At 36.7% G+C, this 6,861-nt stretch overlaps 1 pseudogene; it reads right to left on the bottom strand.

Moving 5' to 3' along the window:
* Positions 1-3,447: 3,447 nt before the first annotated feature.
* Positions 3,448-4,681, bottom strand: LOC141576907 (kunitz-type protease inhibitor 2 pseudogene; annotated as a pseudogene).
* Positions 4,682-6,861: the final 2,180 nt, after the last annotated feature.

Genomic DNA, 6,861 nt, shown 5'->3' with positions numbered 1-6,861 from the left:
AATCTGAAAAGTTTTAAAATAACAAAATCACCTATGTGGGAACAAAAATGACCAGCCCAAGATTTTCTGACAAATAAGATAACTAACTTATAAGTAAACCCAAAAAATCACTTGTGGAAATATTTTATGATCATTTTCTTTTTCTAAATTAAGAATTTGGTGTTTTAGAGCAGTTTAAGGTTCACAGCAAAACTGAGGGTAAGGTACAGAGATTTCCCACACATACCTGCCCTCAAACATGCATAGCCACCCTCATTATCAGTATCCCCCAGCAGAGTGGTACATTTGCTACAATTTATGAACACTGACACAGCATAATCACCTAAAGTCCATAAGTCCATAATTTATATTAGAATTCATCCCTGGTGATGTACATTCTGTGTATTTGGACAAATGTATAATGACACGTATCCAACAATATACTATACAGAATAGTTTCACTGCCCTAAAAATCCCCAACAACAGCAGAATAGCATCTTCTTCTCAAGTGCACATGGGACATTCTCCAGGATAGATCATACGGTAGGTCACAAAACTATTCTCAAAAGATTTAAATACTCAAAAGATTTAGATGACACATATATCATTTTCTTTGATTACAACAGGGTGAAGTTAGACATCAATAACAGAAGGAAAATTTTTTTTAAAAAATTAGTAACATGTAGAAATTAAACAACACACTCTTAAAATCCAAAGAATAAATTGTAAGGGAAATTAGAAAATAAAGAAGAATGAAAACAAAAATGAAGCATGCCAAAATACAAAGACGCAGTGAAAGCAGTACTCAGAGGGCTATTTACAGCTATAAATGTCAACATTAAAAAGGAAAAAGAAAAAAAACTCTCCAATCAATAAACTAAATTTACACTCAAGAAAAAAAGAGAAAATTTCAGCAGACCTATAACAAGAGATTAAATCAGGAATCAAAATCCTCCCTACAAAGAAAAGTCCTGGACCAGGTGGCTCTACCCGTGAATTCTACTAAACATTTAACTAATTATTAACACCAATCATTCTCACCCTTTCCAAAAAATTTTAGAGGTGGCAATACTTCCTAGATCATTTTTTGTTGCCAGCATTACTCTGATACCAAAACCATATAAAGACATCATGAGAAGATAAAACTACAGACCAATATTTCTTATGAATATGATGCAAAATCTTCAACAAAATATTAGCAAATAAAATCCAAAAACATATTAATAGAGATATTAGCCATGATTAAATGAGATTTATACCAGTACATGCAAGAGTGGTTCAGCATAAGTAAACCGATGAAGGTAATACATCACATTAACAGAAGTGGAGCAAAAAAAACTATATAGTTATCTAAATTGACTCAGAAAAGGCTTCTGACAAAATGTAACACTCTTCCCTGATAAATACTCTCAGAATACTGAAAGTAAAGGTAAAATTTCTCAATATGATAAAGGGTATTTATGAAAAACTCAAAACTAACATCATACACAATGGTGAAAGACTGAAAACTTTCCCACTATGATCATGAACACAGATGTCCATTATTACTGCATTCAACATTGTACTGGAGGTTTTAGTCAGAACTATTAAACAAGAAAAATAAATATAAGGCTTCCAAATTAGGAAGATGAAAAATCATCTCTACTCATAGATGACACAATTTTATATATAGAAACCCCCCAAAAAAATTCATAAGAAAGCTAATAAACAAATTCAACAAGGTTGCAGGGAAAAGATCAACACACAAAAATCACTTGTGTTTATATACACCAGTAATAAATAACCCAAAATGGAGATTAAAGAAGAAATTCTATTTACAGTAGCACCTGAAAAATTAAATAATTAGAATTAAATATAACCAAGGAGGTGAAAGACTTGTATGCTGCAAACTAGAAAACAGCTGAAAGACGTTAAAGAAGACCTAACAAATGGAAAGACATCATGGTCATGGAGTGAAAGAGTTAATACCCAAAGCAATTTACAGATTTAACACAACCTCTATCAAAATTCTTACATTCATTGTTTTGGCAAAAAAAAAAAAAAAAAGGAAAAGCCAGTCCCCAAACACATACAGATTTGCAAGGGTCTTGATTAGCTAAAAACAATCTTGAAAAAAAAAGAATGTTGAAGAACTCACTTCATAATATCAAAACTTACCATAAAGCTACACTGGTTTAAAAGATACTGTATTAGCATAAGGACAGACATATAAACCAAAAGAATAGAATAGAGAGCCCAGAAATAAATCTTCACATAATGAATGGTCAATTTATATTTGACAAGAGTGCCAAGACTATTCATTGGGGGAAGAACAAGTCTTTTCAACAAATGTTTCTGGGAAAAATGGACAAAGTATAAATCTGGACTTTACCTACAACCATAAGAAAACATTAATTAAAAAGAGATCTAAAATGTAAACTCAAGAGCTAAAACAATAAAACTCTAAGGAAAAATAATGGAGAAAATCTCCATGATACTGAGTCTGTCATTGACCTATGAATATGACATCAAAGCAAAAGTAACAAAAGAAAAAAATAGACTAAGCTTTATTAAAATCAAGAACATTTATGCATCAAAAAGCAAAAAGATAATATAATGAATGAGAGAAAATATTTCAAATTAAGTGTGAGATTAATATCCAGATTATATAAAGGATCCTTTTAAAAATACAATAAACAGCCCAAATAAAAACTGGTTTGAAACAAGATTTTCAACAAAAATAAACAAGTGACCAATTGCTTGCAAAAAAAAATGCTCAACATCAGTAGTTATTAGAGACCTGCAAATCAAAACCACAATAAGATACTATTTCACACCTGCTAAGATGGCTAAATAATAAAATAAGTAAGTAAATAAAAAGCTCCAGTATAACAGTTGTTGGTGAGGATGTGGAGAAACTGGATCACTCACACATTACTGTGGACAACGGAAACTGGTAGTCACGTGGAAAACATTTCAGCAGTTTCTCAAAAGATTAAAAACAGAAGTACCATATGACCCAGCAATTCTACTCCAAGGCATATATCTTAAAGAATTTATAGCAGGGACTCAGATATTTGTATACCAATGTTCATAAAGGCACTGTTCACAAAAGGTGGAAACAACCTGCTGTCCATCTTCAGATGAACAGATAAACAAAATTTGGTCTATGCTTCATTGGAATATTATTCAATTATTAAAAATAATGAAGTTTTATTTTATTTTATTTATTTTTAATTTTAGAAGGGAAGCCCCTTTTTATTAAACTTGTACATCTTACTTTCTTCCTTTCAGAATCCTAATAAAAAACTTATGTTTCTGCTTACTTAAAAAAACCAAAAAACAAATGAAGGAAACTATTAAAACATCACTTTTGTGATGGGAAAGGAGAAAACAAGATTCAACATAAGTATAGAAAACTGTATCAGGAGCAAAGAAATAATTCGAAGAGGAGCTTACTTCAGTCTAGGGCCAGACCACCTGCACACACAGCCCTAACCTAAGAGGATTTCCAAAGCAAACCAACCCCAGGAGACCAGGGAGCAAGCCCTAAGAAGTTTGTTACTTCTGAAGTAACAAACAGAAAACGAATGATCGCACAAATACAAATCACTTTATTTGAAAAAAGTACACACGCATTCAACACATGTCTCCCCTCCCTTCCCAGGCTCTCTTTAATCAACAGCTGGTGGAGGAGGGCAAACCCTTAGTGACAGGGCGTTCACAAAATGTATGTGTTCTTTGCCAGTTGCCATTTGTAGTCCCCGGAACTCCAGATGGTGCGGAGGGTGCACTCCTGGTGCCAGTGTGCCACCCTGATCAGGCAGACTATGGAGGCTCCCAAGAGGATCAGGACCATCACGGACAGCCCTGCCAGGACCACCATAACTTTAGTGCCGTGGGGCAGGGCAGGATACAACTCCTTGCCGAAGCAGCGCTGCATGCACTCCTCCTTGGAGGGGTAGCTGTTTTTATTGCACTGGCACCCTCCATAGTTGAAGTTGTCAAGAGTTCCTCTCGGCATTAAAGTACCAGCGTGGGAAGGCTGCGCGGCAAGGCCCAGTGACCGCCTTGGCAGTGCAGTATTCTTCATAGTTGAAAATATCACTGGAGATGTCACCAGCATCCTGATTTCTAAGAACACTTGGGACAGAGGAATCTGCTCCATTCCTGCTGGTGGCCGGACCATCAATGGTGTTTTCTGTGACACCAGCACATTTTGCAAGACACTCCTCCTTGGTCATATAATTATCATCATTCCCTTCACAGCCTCCATACACAAACTGCTGGCAGTATCTGTCAGTGACATTGTAGGACCACCTAGGGATGGTGGCCCAGCATCTTCCCACTATTTTCAAACTTGGCAAAATTCGTGGATGACACATTCTCCATTGGCAGCCTCAGCCCCAGAGAGGAGCAGCGCTGCCAGCAGAGCGAGGAGAACCCAGCACCGCTTCCGCCTACACAGCTGCGCCAAGACAGGCTCCACCTGGCCGCGCGCCACCAGCCGTTGGGGTCTCGGGATCAGGTGCTGGAAGGGCCTTTCCACGCACATGCACTGGAGCGCCTCGCATTCAGGTGCGGGTGCTCGCAGATGGTCCCAGGGTGTGGTGCTGGCTCTCGCCATGCAGATGTCCGGGAAGCCCTTTTCTCGGAACTTAGGTGTGTGGACACCCTGGCTCCTTTGCCCACGATGCTTCAGTCCGCTCCTTGCTCACCCCTGACTCTCCCCCAGTTCAGAACCCCGCTGCACCAACAAACGCTTGGCGGGCGCTAGAGGTAATGGCGGCCGCTTAAAAGCAGCTACCCAAGGTGGTCCAAGAATGAAATTTTAATGTATGCTACAACACGGACCTCGTAATCATTGTGCTTCGAGAAGTAAGCCAGATATAGAAGGACAAATATTGTATGATTCTACTTACATGAGGAACCTAGAATAGGCAAATGCATAGAGACAGATATAGTAGTAGCATTTTACCTGGGCTCAGGGGGAACAGGTGTTACTGTTTTCATGAGTATAAACTGTTTTGGAGGATGATGAAAAAGTTTTGGATATAAATGGTGATGGTTGCACAATATTGTGAATGTATATATAATGCTACTTAGGTATATACACTTTTGGTTAAAATGATAAACATTGTGTATATTTTGCCACAAGAAGACAACAAAACAACACATTTATTACCTCCCAGTCTCTTCAGTCTTTCATAAGATTGCAATCAATGTGCTGTCCAGCACTGAAGTCTTATCTAAAGGTTCTACGGGGAAATAATCTGCTTTCATACTCATGTGTGATTGTTGGCTGGTTCAGTTGCTTGAGGGCTACTGGATTGAGAAGCTTAGTTCCTGACTTGCTAGTGGCTCATGCTCAGTTCCTTGCCACATGGGTTTTTCAGAATGGCAGACTGCTTCATCAAAGCCAGAAAGATATGTTGGAAAAACAGAAATCACAATCTTTTATAACCTAATCACATGAGTGACATCAGTGACATCTCATCATCTCTGTCATATTTTACTGGTTAAAATTAAGTGACTACAGTCAGAGGGAGAGGATTATACAAAGATAACATCTCAGGAGGCAGGGTTCTTTGGGGGCCATCTTAGAAGTTGCCTTGCTGCAAAGAGATTATATAAAATGATACCATAGTATGTGCATGAAAATTATTATCACACTATTGTATCATCATATAATACCAAACCAAATGTTTCTGAATATTTAGCAACATGTACCCAAGGATTCAGATGACAGACTTGAATATTCACCTTTAGTCTATATTTTTCTTGTGCCACAAAACCCAGCCACAAAGATAAACACTTTGATACGTCCAACATTTCTTTTTGAAATGAGAGCATTTTGCATGCCATCTTAGATAAATAACATTTTTTGAAAGATGTTCAAACTATCTGGCCTTCTGCGATTTTGCTTGTTTATTATTGAACATCAATACTTTCTTCCAACAACTTGACACGCCATTATTGTGACTGTAAATCTGTGCTACATCTTTGTAGAATTGTAACTGATGCCCAATGACATCTAGCTGGTACCTTAAATTGTTTATCAATAAAATTAATTATGTCTTTGAATAATATACAAACATATAAGAGTGTGTATAAATGTTTGTATATGTAATTTGTTCATATTGACCCCAAATAGACCTATTATTTCTAAGAAAAAAGTGGTAAATCCTAAAACTCTGCCTCAGTTCTTAATAAAATAAAACATTTTTCATCCTACCTGGTCTCTAAGCTCTGATTAAATTGACTAATTTACTCATATTTCCATAAGATTTAAAACAGACATGTCTTAACTGCCTATCAAGTGCCTGCACAGGCTCTAGTTAATTCCTGGCATGAAAAAGCCTGCTTCATTTCCTTTACTAACTGTGAACTTTGGGGCAATTTATTTAGTAGCCCTTGGTTTCGGTTTTCTCAGGTGAAAATTTGATTAATAACATTTTCTGCTAGATAGGGATATCACGAGGATTAAATCAGTTAATACTTATAGAAGTCCTTAGAACAGTGTCTGTTATATCTCTATATAAATACATTTAGAGATAGAGATAGATAGATAAGGAGGGGTAGAGGAATGATTGCTTACAGCAAAAATAAAATGTTGCAACAAATGTATTTTTATTGTCTCTATCTCAGCTCCTCGTCCTAGGAGATCTAGTTTTCAGCTTGGTGTGGGTTGGGGGTGAGGATTAAGAAGGTCACAGCAAGGTTGATGAAACCCTCGAGCTTCCAAAATAAATATAACCGTAGTTTCTGCTTTAAAATAATCAACAACAACAACAACAAAACATTCTTTTAGGTTAAACAGTGTCTTCCAGATAATTACTCAGTTGATTCAATATTTAAACTTCCTTTCAGGGTTATTTCTCTCTTCCTAATCACTCTTCAATT

This window comes from Camelus bactrianus, unplaced genomic scaffold (assembly GCF_048773025.1).
Source record: "Camelus bactrianus isolate YW-2024 breed Bactrian camel unplaced genomic scaffold, ASM4877302v1 HiC_scaffold_44, whole genome shotgun sequence".
NCBI classification, from domain to species: domain Eukaryota; kingdom Metazoa; phylum Chordata; class Mammalia; order Artiodactyla; family Camelidae; genus Camelus; species Camelus bactrianus.
The sequence above is the reverse complement of the archived record's forward strand: the minus strand, read 5'-3'. Positions and strand labels throughout refer to the sequence as shown.